This window comes from Eurosta solidaginis, chromosome 2 (genome assembly GCF_040869045.1).
Source record: "Eurosta solidaginis isolate ZX-2024a chromosome 2, ASM4086904v1, whole genome shotgun sequence".
Classification (NCBI taxonomy): Eukaryota; Metazoa; Arthropoda; class Insecta; order Diptera; family Tephritidae; genus Eurosta; species Eurosta solidaginis.
In genome coordinates this window covers 51,072,554-51,093,053 of record NC_090320.1, presented here as the reverse complement: position 1 = coordinate 51,093,053, position 20,500 = coordinate 51,072,554, and the positions used below count along the sequence as shown (strand labels likewise).

The window sequence follows — 20,500 nt, the reverse complement described above, 5'->3', positions numbered from 1 at the left end:
TGCCGAGTCCATTACCTCTCTTAGTTGATATATTGGAATATAACTTTATTTCTGTTTAGCCAACGAACAAAACTTATACATATGTTGTCAGAAAGAGGGCATCTTGCGCTTTCAGTAATGTATAAACTGTTAATTGATTCTTGGAGATATTCTTACAAAATATGACGAAAATTTCAATTTTTTCATATCTTTTTTAATTTATATATACAAAGGATTATCTGGGGAAAATCTAAAATCAGTTCTTATTTAAAAAAGATATCAATTTTAAAGATTAATGTAGGTTGTATTGGTGTATTCAACAATTTCATATGAAGACACAAAGCTTGCATTCTTCCAGTGAATCTTATCTGCTTGAATAAAAAAAAAATATATATATATTTGGTCGACTAGAAATGGTTAAATGGGAATATCTTTTCAAAATTTTAATCGATTTATTATAATCTTATCCCGTTCGTAATCTCCAAATAATCGGATGTATAAGATAAGAAATATATAATGAACAGATATTCATACCTATACGATTTTTAAGATAAATATAAAATAAACAAGTAAAGGTGTCTAAGTACGGGTGTAACCGAGCATTATATACCCAGCGTGAGCTTCAATTGTACATTTCATTTCAGATAAATTACTTTTCTACATAACACGTGGCCCCGCCCGTTTAAAAAAAAATTTCTCCCCACTTCCTCTTACAATAAAACTTGATAAGTGAAATATCATTGATTCAAAACTATTTTTTGCTAAGCTATAGCTTATTATTCTAGTCTACGACCCTTTTAAACTTGTTTTATATCTAAGTTGCGTGGTCTTTAACCGATCCCGTCCATTTTTTCTAGAAATATTTCCTGCAACGATATAGCTTATTTTATTTGTCCACGACCCTTTTAAAAATGTTTCGTATAAAAATGGGCGTGATCCTTCACCGATATCGTTAAATTTTCTTCGAAGCATTCTTTAAAGTAAAGCAACCTCTCTGTCGAATTTAATTAACGGTTTTTGAATTATGATTAATAATATTTGCAAAATTGATTTTATAACAAGTGGGCGGTGCCACGCCCAATTTAAAAAAAATCAAGAGTCTTAATATCAGTCCACACATTAAATTTTAACACTCTAGATAAATAATTTACAAAATAATCAGGTGTTATGTGCTTTGCAAAATGTTATATACGTAAAAAGTGGGCGTGGTTACGATCCGATTTCCCTCATTTTTAATAGCGATTGGAGATGAGCGCCAAGAAACCCATATACCAAATTGCAATATTTTATTCTCAATATTTACTCAAGTAATCGTGTGCACCTACAGACGAATGGACGGACATGACTAAATCAATTCCTTTTTACATCCTCAGCATTTTGGTATATGGAAGTCTATATTTATCTCGATTCGTCTGAGCCCGTTATGCTACCAAAGTTAATACACTCTGTGCCCAAAGCACGTTGAGTATATTTCAAATTCCGGAAATCTTATTTTTTATTTACACATCTCAAAACAGATAAAGCTAATTAAGTGTATCTATTGTACCTTTCATTAAAAACACATTCATTGTACACGTGTCAACTTAATAACACACTCTGCAAATACATATGGGCAATTCATTGGTAATGGACGCTACATTCGCACGCATTTCAATCTGCATAAATGAGAACGAGCAGCGGCCTGAGCAGATATTACAATATTTGGTGAAACAATTATGGGTACTTCAAAAATGTAAGTACATACATATGATGAGGTTCGGACAGACAAGCCATTATATGTATCAACTAATGGAAGAGAGGTAATGGACTTGACAAATTTTAGACACAAATAAAAAATGTGATCCGAACTTTCCGGAAAAAATTTAGTAAACAGATCTATTTAACATCTGAAAGCTTTTTCAATTTCAAGGCAGAAGCAATTTAAAAAACCTCCGTTTTCTAAAGTTTTTTTAATGCTAAATAAAAGTCTAGACACAATTTTATTAAAAGCAAAAATATAGATCTGGGTTTAGCAGCGCAACAATATAAAGAAAAAGGTTATATTTTGTTAGTAAAACATCAAAATTTGCAAAACCGATGAAGACTTCGTTTGAAATCATGTTTCTCTGTCCAGGATGAGGGGAAGGAATAAACTATTTGATTTCCACATCATACACATATTTGACCTTTAATCCCAAGTGATAGAACTAAAGTCTGACCACATTTGATTTTCGGTAAGAAATGGACATTATTTGGGATTCTCCCACATATAAATAAACAAACAACTGAAAGAAATGTTGTTTTGAAAAAGTATAGCAAAATGCGTCATTTCATTTCGCTAGAATATCATAAATACGGTTGCTTTGTTATTTTGATAGAGCAAAATATGTTTGTTCAGCTAATTAAAACAAACAAAAACAAGTAAGGGTGTCTAAGTTTGGGTGTAACCGAATATTATATACTCAGCGTGGCCCTAGAATTGTTATGAAATGCTTTGTCGGAATAAAAAATGTCTCCTAATTTCCTCTTACAATAAAACTTGATAAGTGAAATATCATTGATACAAAACTATTTTTCACTAAGATATAGCTTACTATTGTAGTCTACGACCATTTTAAACATCTTTGATATACAAGTGGGCGTGGTTTTTAACCGACAACGTCAATTTTTCTTATTACGATCCTTTAATTTTTCTTCGAGTTATGGCTCCCGAAACATAAAAAATTGTTTGGTCATAAAAGGGTAGGTGCCACGCCCATTTTCAAAAATATAATTTTGTCCTTTTTCTTGTTATAATTTCACTTGGAAAATTAAACACCATTGATATAAAGCCCTTTTTTGCAAAGATATAGCTTATTTTATTCGTGCACGAATATTTTTAAAAAATTTTATATAAAAAAGGCGTGGTCCTTCACCGATTTCGTTAATTTTTTTTCGAAGTATTCTTTATAGTAAAGGCAACCTCTCTGTCGAATTTTGTTATGATAGGTTTAGCGGTTTTTGATTTATGATTAATAATATTTGTAAAATTGATTTTATCACAAGTGGGCGGTGCCACGCCCAATTTAGAAAAAAATTAAGAGTCTTAATATCGGTCCACACATCAAATTTTAACATTCTAGATGAGTTATTTACTATATAATCAGATTTTATGTGTTTTCCAAAAGGTTATATCTATATGTAAAAAGTGGGCGTGGTTACCATCAGATTTCACTGTTGTTGTTGTATTAACAGTGCTTCGCCCCAGTCAATGGGCACGATAACTCACAAATTGTCATCAAGATCCTCTAACGGATGTCCAAGGAAACTGGCTGTTTCAACAGGGGTGGACCATAGGGAGATGGGTGTTAGAGGCGTAGGTTCCACATTACAATTGCAAATATGGTTGGTGTCATTTGGGGACACATCGCATGCAGAACATACATTACGTATGTCGGGGCTGATTCTGTACAAGTAAGAGTTTAACCTGTTACAGTATCCAGAACGAAGTTGGGCCATGGTGACTCGTGTTTCCCTTGGTAGTGTGCTTTCTTCTTCTGCATGGGTGCGATATTGCATATTGATAACGGGGTTCACCGGGCGCGTTCTGACAAAGGCGTTTACCGATTCTGTGTGGATTTGGATAACGGCCTGCTTAAGCTTGCCTGGATCAAACGGCAGTGCTGGCAGGTGCCGGATCTCGTCATAGTGCTTTAGGAGATGTTCCCTTAATCCCCGCGGAGGCGGGGCTAAATCAAGCAGTTGTTTGCTAGGATGTCCTGGTTTGATGAACTGTTTGTTCAGCATTTCATTGTGCTCTTTAATATTGAGCTCTTTGGCCTCACCATGTAGATGGTGTTCGCGAGTCATAAGGATACGTCCAGTGGCAGTTCTGATTGCAGCATTTTGGCAGGCCTGTAGCCTTTTCCAATGTGTATTTTTAAGACCAGGCGACCAGACTGGTGACGCGTAGCTCATGAGCGGCCGGCCGATTGCTTTGTGGTTGGTTATAAACGTTTCTTTATCTTTTCCCCATGTGTTGCCGGCAAACGACTTGAGAATTTTGTTGCGACTTTGTACTTTAGAAACAATTTCGGTGACATGAGCTTGAAGGTTAAAGTATTATCGAATGTTACCCCTAGGATCTTTGGGTGACTGACAGTAGGTAGTGTGACACCGTCGACGCGTACGTCCAATATTTGCGACATCTGTTCCTTCCACGTCGTAAACAGAGTGGCCGTGGATTTTGTCGGTGATAATGCCAAGTTGCGCGAGGTGAAGAAACCGGAAAGATCGGGGAGATAGCTATTTATTTTAGAAACTAATTCCTCAACTGAAGGGCCAGGTCCTGTAGCCATAATCGTGCAGTCGTCAGCATAGGAAATGATTCTGTCTCCGTATGGTGGGGAAGGGAGTTTTGAAATGTAAAAATTAAACAGAAGCGGCGATAGGACACCACCCTGTGGAACCCCTGTTTAATTTTTCTAGGTTTAGAAATTTCGTTCCTAAATTCAATTGACGCCTGCCGACCACTCAGGTAATTAGCGGTCCATCTTTTTAGACAAGCAGGAAGATGTAAGCTTTCTATGTCTTGGGGTAGCGTACCGTGGTTGACTGTGTCAAAAGCTTTTGACAGGGCATCGACAGATAGACGGACGGAGGGACGGACGTGGTTAAGTCAATTCCTTTTTTCATCCTCAGCATTTTGATTTATGGAAGTCTATATTTATCTCGATTCGCTTAAGACCGTTATGCTACCAAAGTTAATACACTCTGTGTGCAAAGCACGTTGAGTATATTTCAAATTCCGGAAATCTTATTTTTTATTTACACATCTCAAAACAGATAAAACTAATTAAGTGTACCCATTGTACTTTTCCTTAAAAACACATTCATTGTACACGTATCAACTTAATAACACACTCTGCAAATACATATGGGCAATTCCTTGGTAATGGGCGAAATATTCGCACGAATTTCAATCTGCGTAAATGAGAACATTAGCAGCGGACTGAGTAGATATTACAATATTTGAAGAAACAAATGAAGTACGCACAAAAATGTAGGTACATATATATGATCATATATGATGAGGTTCGGACGCGACAAGAAATAATAAGATATTTTTTATGCTTGAGAAAATATGCAAAACTTAACGAAGCTAAGGGGAAATTATACATTCCTTAAATGAGAGACAGAAGGTGAAATAAAGACCCAATACCCGTCGATTTTCGGAGTACGGTTACGGACGCGAAAACTTTTCTCAATGAGCAACACTATGGTTAGGTTAGGTTGAACTGGCCGGTCCATGAGGACCTCACATAGACTGAGTGAGTCCGTAGTGCTACCACAAGTTTGTTTTAACGACCAAACTGAAAAACCCTATCAAAAACCAGGACCTATGTTATAAAATAACTTCGTCCTCTTGGCAAACACTAGAAGCTTCATACGACTTAAGCCACTTGCTGCTTCTAGATCTGACAGCTGTATCACTAATAGCTGGAGTCTTAGCCTGGAAAGCGCAGGGCACTAGCACAGAACGTGCTCGATTGTTTCCTCCTCCAACCCGCACTTCCTACATCTGCTATCACTGACCAAGCCTAATTTAAAGGCATGTGACACCAGAAGGCAGTGTCCAGTCAGAATACCCGTCATGAGTCTACAGTCCTCTTTTTTAATGATAGAAGCAACTTAGTTAGTCTAAGCTGGTAAGACCTACACATAATCTTCGACACGCCTTTCCCGCTTGGTAGAACATGTGCACCTCTCGCCTTCACTTAATCTCGCCCAGTCTAATTGGGACGTCTACGGAGCAAGCTTCAAGGGATGCGTCCTTTTTAGATAGTTCATCCGCTTTTTCATTCCAATCTATTCCCATATGCCCTGGATCCCATATAGATGTATGCTTCCCCATGTAGCGATTCTCTCTAGACTCTGCTTACACTCTAACACGCATTTAGATGCTGTGCTATGCGAGATTATTGCCTTAATTGCTGCTTGACTGTCAATATAAAAGTTAACACGGTAGCAGCTTAAGCTATTCTCTTCCAGGATTTCTACTGCTTTGGTTACGGATAATATTTCCGCTTGGGAAGCGCTACAGTAATCCGGGAGTCTGTGGGATCTGTTTATTTCCGGATGAGCACAGTATAACGCAGTCCCTATTCTTTCCACTACTTTGGAACCATCTGTGTACACATGTATCGCCTCGTCCGCCATTTGAGCACTTTTGCGCCAAACGTTGTTGTTGTTGCTGCTGTAGCAGTGCTTCGCCCCATCCAATAGGTGCGATCACAAATTGTCGTCAATATCCTCTAACGGAAATCCAAGGAAACTTACAGTTTCAACCGTGGTTGACTATAATGAGAGGGATGTTAGAGGCGTTGGTTTCACATTACAATTAAAGAGATGGTTGGTGTCATTTGGGGACATATTGCAAGCAGGGCATACATTTTGTATATCGGGGTTGATTATGGATAGGTAATAGTTTGACCTGTTACAGTATCCAGATCGGAGTTGAACTAGAGTGACTCGCGTTTCCCTGGGGAGTGTGTGTTCCTCTTCCGCAAGTTTTTGATATGGTTCTTTGAGTACTGGATTCACCAGGCAATTTATGGCATAAAGGTCCGACGCATGTTTGTGGAGTTTACTGAGGACCTTCTTGTGATTTTTGGCTTCATACGGCTGAGTTCTCAGGTGCCGTATTTCCTCATTATGCTTACGGAGATGACTCCTAAAGCCCCTGGGCGGTGTTGGCTCATCAATCAAATATCTGTTGGCATCCCCAGGTTTCTGGGTATTCAACAGGAACTGTTTGGTTAGCATCCCATTTCTTTCCCTTATGGGGAGTATTCTCGGCTCATTATGTAGATGGTGTTCTGGAGACATAAGAAGACAGCCCGTGGCGGTTCTGAGAGCAGTATTTTGGAAGGCCTGTAGCTTCTTCCAGTGAGTAGTTTTTAGGCTAGGCGACCATATAGGGGACGCGTAACATGCAATCGGCTGGCCAATTTCTTTGTAAGTGGTAATGAGCGTTTCTTTGTCTTTTCGCCAAGTACTGCCAGCAAGAGATTTGAGGATTTTATTACGGCTCTGGATTTTCGGTACAATTGCGGCTGCATGCTCACCAAAATGTAGATCCTGATCAAACATCACACCCAAGACTTTGGGGTGTAGGACAGTCGGTAGCGTAGTGCCATCGACGTGGATGTTCAAAATGGTCGACATTTGGGACGTCCGTGTTGTAAATAAGGTCGCCGAGGATTTAGTCGGTGATAATGCCAGATTTCGCGAGGCGAAAAAACTGGAGAGGTCAGGGAGGTAGCCGTTTTTTCTGTTGCAAAGCTCATCGATCTGTGGGCCTGGGCCTGTGGCCATTTATGTGCAGTCATCGGCGTAGGAAACGATAGTAACTCCTTCTGGTGGCGAAGGTAGCTTCGATATGTAGAAGTTAAACAAAAGTGGGGATAGGACACCACCCTGTGGCACCCTTGCTTAATTCTTGTTGGTTTTGATGTTTCGTCGTAAATTGCACCGATGCCTGCCGACCACCCAGATAATTTGCGGTCCACCTTTTAAGATATGGGCGAAGGGTAGACCCTTCCAGGTCTTGCAGGAGCGTGCCATGTTTGACCGCATCAAAAGCTTTTGATAGGTCTAGCGCAATGAGTACTGTTCTATCGTGGGGATTTTGATTTAAACCGCAATTTATCTGGGTGCTAATGGCATTTAGAGGGGTGGTGGTGCTACGAAGTTTTCTAAATCCATGCTGGTGACAGGCTAGCTGCAAATTTACTTTGAAGTAGGGGAGCAAAATGGCTCCAACCGTCTTTGCTACTGGCGATAGGAGAGATATCGGGCGATATGACTCTCCCATGTTAGCTGGTTTCCCAAGCTTTAGTAGCGGGACCACCTTGGCCATTTTCCATTTTTCGGGAATGACAATGGTGGAAAGAGACAGGTGGAAGACGTGTGCTAAATATTTGAAACCCTCTTTCCCTAGGCTTTTAAGCATCGTCATGGCTATGACGTCTGGGCCCACTGCTTTGCATGGTATAGCATGACCGATGGCATCCTTAACCTCTTTGGCGGTGATGGTAATTGGAGACGCGCTGAATTTATGTTTACGTGCGTGTCTGTTGGCCCTCCGTTTAACTTTGTCGGCAAAAAGCGCTCGCGCATTTTTTTGCATCCGAAAGCACTTTATCGCCAAAGGCGATGAAAATTTTGTCATTGTGCTTAGACGGATTCGATAGGGACTTTACGGTGGACCAAAATTTACCTACACCGGTAGAGAGGTTACAACCCTATTTGCGCCAAACGTCCACCTCTATTGTGGACTTCAGATCTTGAAGCGCAGATAGGGTATCAGGTAGTATGTTCGTCTTGTGATTGTTGACGCTATACTACTATGGCCGTATGGTCGGCGGTCAAGCTGCCCCGAGGCACCGAGCCTGGTTGCAGTTGTTAACGCTATGTTCTTTGCTACCAGATCTACAGGTGGAATGTGCAGAATGGCATACAGTGCAGCCGGCGGGGTAGTTTTCAGGACTCCTGCAATGTTAAGCATTAATAGTCTGCATACCCCCTCTAATTTTTTGAGGTAGGTTGTTTTTTTGTGGCTTTCCACCAAACAAGAACTCCATAGTATAGAATAGGCTTACAACACCCCAGCATTATTTTACATGCACAAATTGCCGTTGAGGCCTTCTTCACCCTCTCCTCCACGTTGAGCTTCTATGACAGCCTACTGTCTAGGATGATTCCTAGATATTTTATGCAATGTTTCTCCTGTATGGTCACCCCTCCTAACTTAGGCCTGGTCCAATTTGGGACCTTGTACATCTTTGTAAACAAGACCATATCCGTCATCTCCGCGTTAACTTTCAAAGCGATATTAGATGCCCAGGTATGAATACCCCGAAGCTCCCGATCCATCAAAGAGCTAATCGATGGAAGGCACTTTCCACTTATGACAATTGCAACGTCATCTGCGTAAGCCGCAAGTTTTACGGGTCCCTCATCGAATCGCCTGAGCATTTGGTTGATGACCAGCGTCCACAGCAGAGGTGAGAAACCACAGCACAGGTCCACGTTGGATCTTATGTACATATTTATCAGCCTCTCAAAAGTTTTGAGCAGACATGATGTTAAGCTAATGGATCTGTAGTCTTTGGGATATACGTGACCGATCTTCCCCCTTTGGTAGGAAAGCTACACGAGCAGTTCTCCAACAGTGCGATACATGATTCAGTCTTATGCACCCATCGAATATTATTTTAAGCCGTTCCACGACCGCTCCACTTGAAACTTGAGCATTGCCGGGAATATACTATCTGGGACCGGCGATTTAAACTTAGAAACGTCTTCTTGGTATCGGTCACCAAGCATCTGCTGGCTCTTCTAAACGATCCCCCGATTGGAAATATGTATCGAGAAGCACCTCAAGGGATTCCTCACTATTACGTAACCATTCCCCGGTCTCTTTATTTATTAGTCCCTGGACTATGTTTCCCCTTGCTAGGACATTTTTCAACCGTGCTGTTTCGCTGGAGCACTCTCTGTCCGTACAGAAACTTTTCCACGAGATTCTCTTCTCCCTGGAAATTTCACGCTTGTACATCCTCAGTAGATCCCTGTACTCGTCCCAACACGCTTCGCTTTCCGCGGTCTTTCTAGCTTAAACATTTCTTTTACTTGTCTTCTTAAATACTCAGCTCATTACTCCACCACGGCGGCTTTGCTTTTCCTCTGAATGTTCTTAGAGGGCACGCTTTGTTATACGCAGTCATAAGCGTCCTTGTTAGGAATTCATTAGACTCCTCCAGTTCCTCCACATTGGCAACCTCTTTGGGTTGTCCCAGTTTTGTTTCTACGTGTTTCTGGAATTTAGTCCAGTTCGTTTATCTAGGATTCCTAAAGATTCCTCCCTTCTCTACCCTCTTTAGGGGGATGCTGAAGCTGATACGCATGGTCGAGGAAGGATGGTCTATCAAGAACTATCCAATCATACCTTGATATATCACGTTCGGAGCTCAATGTAATATCCAAAGCATTGCTGGATGCTGGACCAATGTGAGTAGAGACATTTGCGCTGTTGGCTGTCTGCAAATTTGTTTGCAGGATGTAACTATAGGGTTATCTACTTTAGTTATATATACTTTTTTTTTATAAATTATTTTTAAATCATTTTATTTTGTATAACATTTCAAAATGAAAATATTGGAAGTTATAAGAAAAACATCTTTAAAAAAAATAAAGCTTCATATTTTCTAAATTCAAAATTAAAAATAAATAGTTTTAATTTAAACTATAGTAACATAATAGAGATTCACATCTCTCGTTCGTATATGTTCATCTCCACGCATTGTGGTGCGCACTTGCATCCGCGCCTATGACCAACCGCCCTTTACGCCCTTCGTCCTGTACTAGCCTCTAGCACTCCACCGGTGGAACCTCCACCGCATGGGCCATGTAGCAGGATGCCAGGATAATGCCTGCTTATTCTTTTGCTCCACGACCACCACTACGAGGTCCTCATTAGTGTAATTAGGCAGCATATAAAAATGCAGCTGTTTCCTTAACATTACTACAGCTCGCACCGGTCCTTCCGTTTGTGCGTAGTAAACGAAAAATCCGCGCGCGCTAAATCTAGAAATCTTTCCTTCCGATGAGAGCAATGGCTCCTGGATCTGCGCCACGTCAAACAACGACGCCACTTTACTTTGTTGGAAGTTTATTTGTAGGACTCGCAGCACCATTGGGGTGTTTGTCTCCCTCCAGCACCTTCGTCATGGCGTCGTCGTTCTCCTCTTGCCCTTTTGATTTATAGTATTCGAGGTCCCCTCCTTTGCGACTCGCAGCACCATAGTCGGGCCCTCACACCAACGACAAAGTGCCTACCCTAGTGAGGGGAATAACACTATATGACATTGAAAATATATTCTTTGCGAGACACCAAGTTTTAGGTCTAGTAAAGTAAACAAAATCTACATACCTGGAATATCGAATACGCCCTCAAAGTCCCGGCTAAGGGGCCAAAACCGGAGACGCGGAGACCTATACCGGTATATAACTTTCAATCTGTTTATTCTAAGATACATTTCTAGATCATTCAATAAAATACGTTCTTGTGCTTCTAACGATGTAAAAACGCTAGTTTTATAGAAGAAATAGGAAAGAGTACAAAGTAAATCAAAACTTTAAAGAGGCCATAAGTAATTTTGCATTCAAAAGCTCACGACTATAATAAATCGATTAAAGTTTGGATAAGATATTCCCATTTAACCATTTCTAGTCGACCAAAAATATGTATATGTACATCTTAATATATAAAAAACACGTGTCACACAATTGAGGCCAATGGACTCCTAAACTACTGAACCGATTTTGAATTTGTTTAACACCCCGTGTGTAGTTTGATCTAACTTGAAATATAGGATAGGTGACTGGGTGACTAGGGTCTCGAGATATAAGCCGAAACGTGGACCCGGGTACTTCTAGAGTGTGTTTATAGAATATGTATATCAAATGAAAGCTGTTGATGGGTGCTTTAGTAGAGGGTAATTTTCATACCCCTGAGTCACTCTGGTCTCGAGATATAGGCAAAAACGTGAACTTGGGTACCCCTAGAATGTGTGTATAGAATATTGACATCAAATGAAAGCTGTTGAGGCGTGATTTAGTAGAGGTAATTTTCATACCCCTGGGTGACTAGGGTCTCGAGCTATAGACCAAAAATTGGACCCGGGTACCCCTAGAATGTGTTTATAGAATATTGATATCTAATGAAACTGATGATGAGTACTTTAGTAGAGGGTAATTTTCATAACCTGGGTGACTAGGGTCTCGAGATATAGGCCAAAACGAGGGCCAGTGAATGCCTAGACGGTGTTTATACAATGTTGATATCAAATGAAAGCTGTTGATGAGTGCTTTAGCAGAGGGTAATTTTCATACCCCTGGGTGACTAGGGTCTCGAGATATAGGCCAAAACGTGGGCCCGTGAATGCCTAGACAGTGTTTATACAATATGGATATCAAATGAAAGCTGTTGATGAGTGCTTTAGTACAGAGTAATATATTATCCAGAGACGGAATGGGACTGGGATTAGGACTAGGACTGGGACTGAGACTCGGAGTGGGACTGGGACTGGGACTGGAATAAAATACATACCACCTTCTGGGACAGGCAATAAGGTATGCAGAAGCATGAGAAGAAATTGAGAGAAGAGAAAAGAGAGAAGGAGATTGAGAAAGAGATAGAATGAGATGGAGATAGATGAAGCGAAAAAGACGGACGGAGGAGTGAATAAAAGGGTTAGGTAAAAGTGAAGAGGGGGGGAGGGCAGAGTCAGACGGAAAAAGCTTATTAAAATGTATGCAGATTAGCCAAATTTAGGGCAGGACAACGTAAGCCGGGTCTTCTAGTATATGTATATTTTTTCAAGCAGATTCACATGAAGAATGCAAGCTAGTTTGTATTGATTTCCTTTGGGTCTTCATATGAAATTGTTTCGACAGATAATCCTTTGTATATATAAATTAAAAAGAGATGCAACAATTTAAATTTTCGTCATATTTTGTAAGATTTCTCTAACATCTCCAAGAATCAATTAACAGTTTATACACTGCTGAAAGCGCAAAATGCCCTCTTTCTGGTAACATATAAGTTTTGTTTGTTGGCTAAACAGAAATAAAGGTATAGGCCAATATATGGATCAACTAACGGAAGAGAGGTAATGGACTTGACAAATTTTAGACACCAATAAAAAATGAGACCCGAACTTTCCGCTAAAATTTTAGTGAGCAGATCTATTTAACATCTGAAACATTTTTTAATTTCAAGGTAGGATCTATTTATAAAACATCCATTTTCCAAAGTTTTTTTAATGCTAAGTAAAAGTCTAGACGAAATTTTATTAACAGCAAAAATATAGATTTGGGTTAACAGCGCAACAATATATAGAAAGGACGTTATATTTTGGTAGTAAAGCATCCAAATTTGCAAAACCGATGAAGACTTCGTTTGAAATCATGTTGCTCTCCAGGATGAGGGGAAGGAATAAACTGTTTGATTTCCACATCATACATATATTTGACTTTTAATCCCAAGTGATAGAAATAAAGTCTGACCACTTTTGATTTTCGGTACGTAATGGACATTATTTGGGATTCGCCCACATATAAATAAACAAAAAATTGCAAAGAAATGTTGTTTTGAAAAAGTATAGCAAAATGCGTCATTTCATTTCGCTAGAATATCATAAATACGTTTGCTTTGTTATTTTGATAGAGCAAAATATGTTTGTTCAGCTAATTAAAACAAACAAAAACAAGTAAGGGTGTCTAAGTTTGGGTATAACCGAATATCATATATACTCAGCGTGGCGCTAGAAATATTTTGTAATGCTTGATCGGAACAAAAAAATGCCTCCTAATTTCTTCTTACAATAAAACTTGATAAGTGAAATATCATTGATACAAAACTATTTTTCGCTAAGATATAGCTTATTATTCTAGTCTACGACGTCCATCTTTCCTAGAAATATTTCCTGCTATAAGGAAAATATGTGCACATAATCTCATTACGATCTTTTAATTTTTGTTCGAGTTATGGCTCCCGAAACATAGAAAATTGTTTGGTCAAAAAAGGGGAGGTGCCACGCCCATTTTCAAAAATTAAATTTCTTCCTTTTATTGTTATAATTTCACTTGGAAAATGAAACACCATTCATATAAAGCTCTTTTTGCAAAGATATAGCTTATTTTATTCGTCCACGACCCTTTTAAAAATGTTTTATATAAAAATGGGTGTGGTCCTTCACCGATTTCGTTAAATTTTTATCGAAGAATTCTTTAAAGTAAAGGCAACCTCTCTGTCGAATTTAATTAACCGTTTTTGATTTACGATTAACAATATTTGTAAAATTGATTTTATCACAAGTGGGCGGTGCCACGCCCAATTTCAAAAAATCAGTCCACACATCAAATTTTAACATTATGAATGCATTATTTACTAAATAATCAGGTTTTATGTGTTTTCCAAATGTTATATATGTATGTAATAATGATTTCCCTCATTTTTAATAGCAATGAAAGATGAACTCCAAGGAACCCATTTACCAAATTGCAATATTTTATTCTCAATATTTACTTAAGTTATCGTGTGCACCGACAGATAGACGGACGGATGGACGTACATGGCTAAATCAATTACATTTTCATCCTCAGCATTGTGGTATATGGAAGTCTATATTTATCTCGATTCGTTTAAGCCCGTTATGCTACCAAAGTTAATACAGTCTGTGTGCAAAGCACGTTGAGTATATTTCAAATTCCGGAAATCTTATTTTTTATTTACACATCTCAAAACAGATAAAACTAATTAAGTGTACCCATTGTACTTTTCCTTAAAAGCACATTCATTGTACACGTGTCAACTTAATAACACGCTTTGTAAATACATATGGGCAATTCCTTGGTAATGGACCCGACATTCGCACGCATTTCAATCTGCATAAATGAGAACGAGCAGCGGACTGAGCCGATATTTACAATATTTGAAGAAATAATTGTGGGTACTTCAAAAATGTAAGTACATATATATATAATGAGGTTCGGACACGACAACAACTAAAAGTAATTTGTTAATGCTTGTGAAAATATGCAAAACTTAAAGAAGCTAAGAGAAATTTTACATTCCTTAAATGAGTGACAGAAGGTCAAATAAAGACCCAATGCCGGTGGATTTTCGAAATCAGAAATATCTTTATAAAATAAATAATAAATTTAATTCAAGAATTGATGGATCACTAGGATCTTTATGTCTTTCTTATTTGCCGCAAAAGTACAACTTAACTCTTTTGCTTCTTGTTCGTCTCTCTTCGCTGCCACCAGTTAGCTTCGTTCGATGCTAACTAACAGAAAGAGAAGAGTACATCTATATTGGGTCCCAGGCATAAGGTCATATATGGGAATAAAAAAGCGGATGCTTTATCTAAAAGGGGCGCATCCCTACCTAACCTAAACATTCATGTCAATGTAATGTTGTGTCTTTTGCACAGTTTAATCTTAACGCTCTGGTTTTCACACTAACAAATATGTAGGTAATATGAATATAATTAAACAATTTCAAAATAATTTCAAAAATAAAGTATTTGAGGGGAGTATTGGATTCTACATTTTTAAGATATCCAGCATATCATTCTTTCTAATTATCACTGTGTGGTTATTTCCGCGACTGCGAACATTTCGCCAATAATTGGGACTATTATAAGGATTATTTCCTGGACGGTCTCAGCACTATTTTCAAGATCATATATTGGTATTTTATGTTGTATTTTTTTCGTGCGGACTGGCCCGCGGATATTGGCTAGTAATATCCATAAAACCGTTCCATGTATATTATTTTATAGCACCTTCCGCCAAGCGGCCGCCTTGGTGTGATGGTAGCATGATCCGCCTACCACACCGAAGATCATGGGTTCACGACCCGACCCGGGCAAAGCAACATCAAAATATTAGAAACAAGTTTTTTCAATTAGGAGACAATTTTTTAAGCGGGGTCGTCTACATAAAACAAGTAGGTCCCGTCCCGCCAATTTGTAGGAAAATTTTAAAGGAGCACGACGCAAATTGGAAAAAAAGCTCGACCCAAAATCTCTTCGGAGGTTATCGCGCCTTACATTTGTTTATGTTAAGTGCCGTCAACTTAATAAGAGTTGCCATATAAAGTGGGCGTCTGATTATGGCAAATAAAAAAAGTTAAAAATTATAAGGTTTGCAAGTGAAAACGGTTTGAGGACTGCTCTTATATTGGTATCGTTGAGTTTTGCAATCGCCTTTGTTCAAGAGATGATGGGAAAACATTAGATTTTTACCGACAATTTTGTTTAATGGAAAAGGAAGTTGAAATGTATATGTGTATGTATTGATGAAGAAACAAATACCATAAATTTATGTATAGATTAATATGAATGTGGTTGTGGAAAAATTGTCTGGGCGGTTTAGTGCTAAGCTATATGCGTTTGTGTGCATAATATATCGCAAAATACTTATTGCAAGAATTAAGATACATTAAATTGAGGATACCTACAGCGGCGAACAAAAAAATATCAGCGGCAATTTCTAACACATTTCAATTAGATGTTTTTTTTTCTTTATTTCGATATTTTTAGAAAGAACTTCCATGACTTTTGTGAGTGAAACAATACAAACAAATCTTCAAAACGTTATCGAAAGTAAGAGAAATATTCTAACCTTTAATTTAGAGTTCTCTGAAATTTTTCGATTATGCGGCTTTGTAGCTCATCAATTTTAGTTTAAAAAAGTATTAGTTTTAGGTTGCTCAAAATTCGTATTGATTTTTGACAATTTTTCTCGGAAATATGCTTCACATTTTCTGCTCACTTTGTATGGAGAAAAATCTGAAACCCCTTTTAGGAAACATTTTTTTAAAAATCAATGCGAATTTCGGGAGACCTTTGGCTTGTCTTTTGTAAGAGCAAATGTTATGTGGTTATAGACCTCCATTCTCAAAAATTGCAGGGAACCCCAAATATGAGAAATTCGAAATTTTCGCAAAATTTTTTTTTCGAATTTTTTATACAAATATTTGAGATTTGTTTACCTAGTTTCAGCTACAAAATTCATAGAAGTTGTTTCATAATTTCGTAAAAATTTAAACTGCTATTTGTGTGTTCTCTCCTCTATATAATGTATGTGCCATCCTCCGACATTGATATCTTACTTCAATAGCTAATACAATTTTTCAAATGGCAATTCAATTCAATCCATCTCAGTTCTTATTATCATGATTTGATTCACTTGTATGTATGATTGTTTGTAACTGTCTGGGCTAGGCGCGCAGAGGAGAGTTAGACACATCTAGCGACAATTATTGAAGACTCGCGGCAGTGGTTAAATAACTCGCTACAAAACGAGTCGTGCTTAATAGTGGAGACACGAATCTCTCTGCTATGGCGCATTTTTTAGTTTTTTTTAAACTATATTTATGTTATTAATAGTACTGGTATACAAAATGCTATTTTGAGTGGAAATAATTTAATTTTTACTAATTGCCATATATTTTTTTTATTTTCAACTCCACTGTCAGTGGATCAAGCTTAACTTAAAACCTACAGTTTTCTGAAAGAATATTCTCAAAATTGTCTATACAAAACACCTCAGCTATATCCTTAAATAAATTTAAGATCAGATCTTCGCTAAAAACCGGGAAAGATCCTAAGGGTTGTTAAAGTAGGATTGGCAGTGGGAGTGAGAGTGAAAGTGGGGCTGTTAGTGGGAGTTGGCATGGGCTTCGGAGTGGGAGGTAAATTGAATAAGGTGTGGACATTAATAAGAAGAGGAATGGAAGATAAATAGAGGAAATATGATATACAGTGAAGAGGGCAAGCGATGCCCACTTTTTAAATTTAGTCAAACAATTTTTCGGCTGAGGCAAAGTCTGCCGGGTACTAACTCGAGTACAATGCAAAACATTTCAGAAATTCCGAAAAGCTCTTAACATAACCTTTCAATTAAGCGGTGGTTTTTTTCAACTCTTTGATGGAGAATGATCCAGCCTAATGTGCGTCCATTTACTCTAACAATAGCGCAATCGTCAAAGCCCGTTTGTACAGTCATATCAAAGCTAGCCTGGGTATGCCTTGCAAGAGATCAGACCGAGAAGAACCAGCTGAGGAATTATGCTCCCCACTTGCTAATTACAACCTCTACCATGGCTTCGATTTAACTGCCCCAATGCACATGTGGCCCTCCTAGCTTAATTGTCCATTTTTTAGGTCTACTGATAGAGATGATGAGAGATATACATACATACAGCAGCGAACACGAAAAAAGCAGCAGCAAATTTTTAATAAATTTGGACATTACATTCTCTTTTTTGTGTTGGATAATTTAAGAAAAAACTTTAATTAATTTTGTAATTGAAACTTTGCCATACCAAAAAAGTTTTCAAAAAATTCAAAAATTTGAGAAAATTCTATGAAACTTTCGAACTTTTTATATAAATTTTTCTGAATTTTTTCGGCTAAGCAGTTTTGTTGCCGAAAAAGTACAAGTTCTAGGTCTTTGAAAAATCGTGTTTAATTTCTTCCATAAAAAAATTTTTTTTTCAAAACTACCTACGGGAAAAAAAATTCAAGAAAACTATGCTCAAATTGGTTGGTCTGCAAAACTGTATATTCAAAAAAAAAAAAAAAAATTCAGAAAACTGAAAATAAAAATTTGAAATTGTGGTATTATTTTCGAGTTTTTCAGAGAAGTGTTTTAAGTTTTATTTCCATAGTATCAGTTAAAAAATTCATACACATTTTTTCTTAAATTATCTAAAAAAAAATTATGTAAATTTTGTAATTTTTCTAATATAAAAAAAAAGTATTTGATGGTCAAAATTTGATAAAAATTGCCACTACTATTTTTGTGTTCGCTGCTGTACATTGTCAGCCCATGGAAACCACCAAATGAGCATATAGCATAAATTGAACACATTATTCATTCTATTTATATATTTTTGGTATTATTTTTTTAAAACATTTTGCTAATTTTACTACTAAAACTAGAGACAAGTCACACTAATTTTTCCTTTCTCTTAACATCTAATTCGCCATACTATACAGATATTTATATTATTCTGTTCCAAAAATTATGTAATTCCGAGCTTCAACTCAGATCTTATGCCTCAGTAGAGTTGGCAAGGGCGCCGAAATGTCGAAAGAGTCAATATACGATACGAAATTGTAACCAAACTGGTCCACCTTTATGGCGATATCTCGAAAAGGAATCCACCTATAGAACTAAGGCCCACTTCCTTTTAAAATACTCATTAACACGTTTCGTTTGATACCCATATCGTAGCAACAAATTCTAGAGTCAGCCCTGGTCCACCTTTATGGCGATATCCTTAAATGGCGTCCACTTATAGAACTATGGCCCACTCCCTCTTAAAATACTCTTTAATACCTTCCATTTGATACACATGTCATACAAACACATTCCAGGGTTACCCTAGGTTCATTTTCCTACATGGTGATTTTCCCTTATTTTGTCGCCATAGCTTTCAACTGAGTATGTAATGTTGGGTTACACCCGAACTTAGCCTTCCTTACTTGTTGACATTTCATTTTATCTTGTTATAATATTATTCTTCTTATACTTTCTGAACGACCAGGCGTGTCGAGTACCTTTAAATTGAATTAAATTAGTCTTTGTAATTATTAATAGGTGTTATTGAATAAATTGAATGAAACACCAAAGATAATGCTTAGGAGACCCCTCTAGCGGCAACTAGCTACACAAAATGTTGTACCCAAAAGCGGGGACACAGGCCTCTGTTTCTGTTGTATAGCTGAATCGGTTGCGATGAATAGTGTGCCCACACCATTTTTGGAGGTGATACATGGACACATATTTCAGTTGCATTTGAGTATAATGCGTATTGAAATTTAGTAGTACTAATTATATGCGCAGCAACTTCAGAAGAGTATTTAAAGTTTGACGGTTAGCAGTCTATATAAAGTTTAAGCGTAAACATCTATAGATGTAAAAAAACACAGCCAGTGTTGAGAAACGCAGTTTTACGATTTCAAATTTTGATTAAACAAAATAATTTTTCATTAGCAAATTTCGTCAAAGGTTTTTGACTGTTTTCTCCCGATTCATTCAAATATTCACAATGAGGCTGATTTTTCTTTGCTGCTTATTGGAACACATTTTTTGTACGCATTCTTTTCGCTCCAAGCGAAATCACAATCAACACGCCATGAGTTACGCTTTTCTATAAAAAAAAAACAACCTGAGTTACTTTTTATACTCAGTTGAGCAGAGCTCACAGAGTATATTAAGTTTGATTGGATAACGGTTGGTTGTACATATATAAAGGAATCGAGATAGATATAGACTTCCATATATCAAAATAATCAGGATCGAAAAAAAATTTGATTGAGCCATGTCCGTCCGTCCGTCCGTCCGTCCGTCCGTTAACACGATAACTTGAGTAAATTTTGAGGTATCTTGATGAAATTTGGTATGTAGGTTCCTGAGCACTCATCTCAGATCGCTATTTAAAATGAACTATATCGGACTATAACTACGCCCACTTTTTCGATATCGAAAATTTCGAAAAACCGAAAAAGTGCGATAATTCATTACAAAAGACAGATAAAGCGACGAAACTTGGTAGATGAGTTGAACTTATGACGCAGAATAGAAAATTAGGGCCACCCCTGCTCCACCTTTATGGAGATATCTCGAAACGGCGTCCTCCTATGGAACTAAGGATTACTCCCTTTTAAAATACTCATTAACACCTTTCTTTTGATTCCCATATTGTATAAACAAATTCTAGAGTCACCCCTGCTCCACCTTTATGGCGATATCTCGAAAATGCGACCACCTATACAACAACCACCACTCCCTTTTAAAACCCTCATTAATACCTTTAATTTGATACCCATATCGTACAAACACATTCTAGAGTCACCCCTGGTCCACCTTTGTGGCGATATTTCGAAACGGCGTCCACCTATAGAACTAAGGCCCA

General features: G+C 37.8%; 1 protein-coding gene across 12 annotated transcripts in view; it reads right to left on the bottom strand.

Annotated features, from left to right (window-relative positions):
• sick (sickie) overlaps positions 1 to 20,500 on the bottom strand; it is a 1,191,762-nt gene that overhangs the window by 331,422 nt on the left and 839,840 nt on the right. The window lies entirely within an intron of this gene.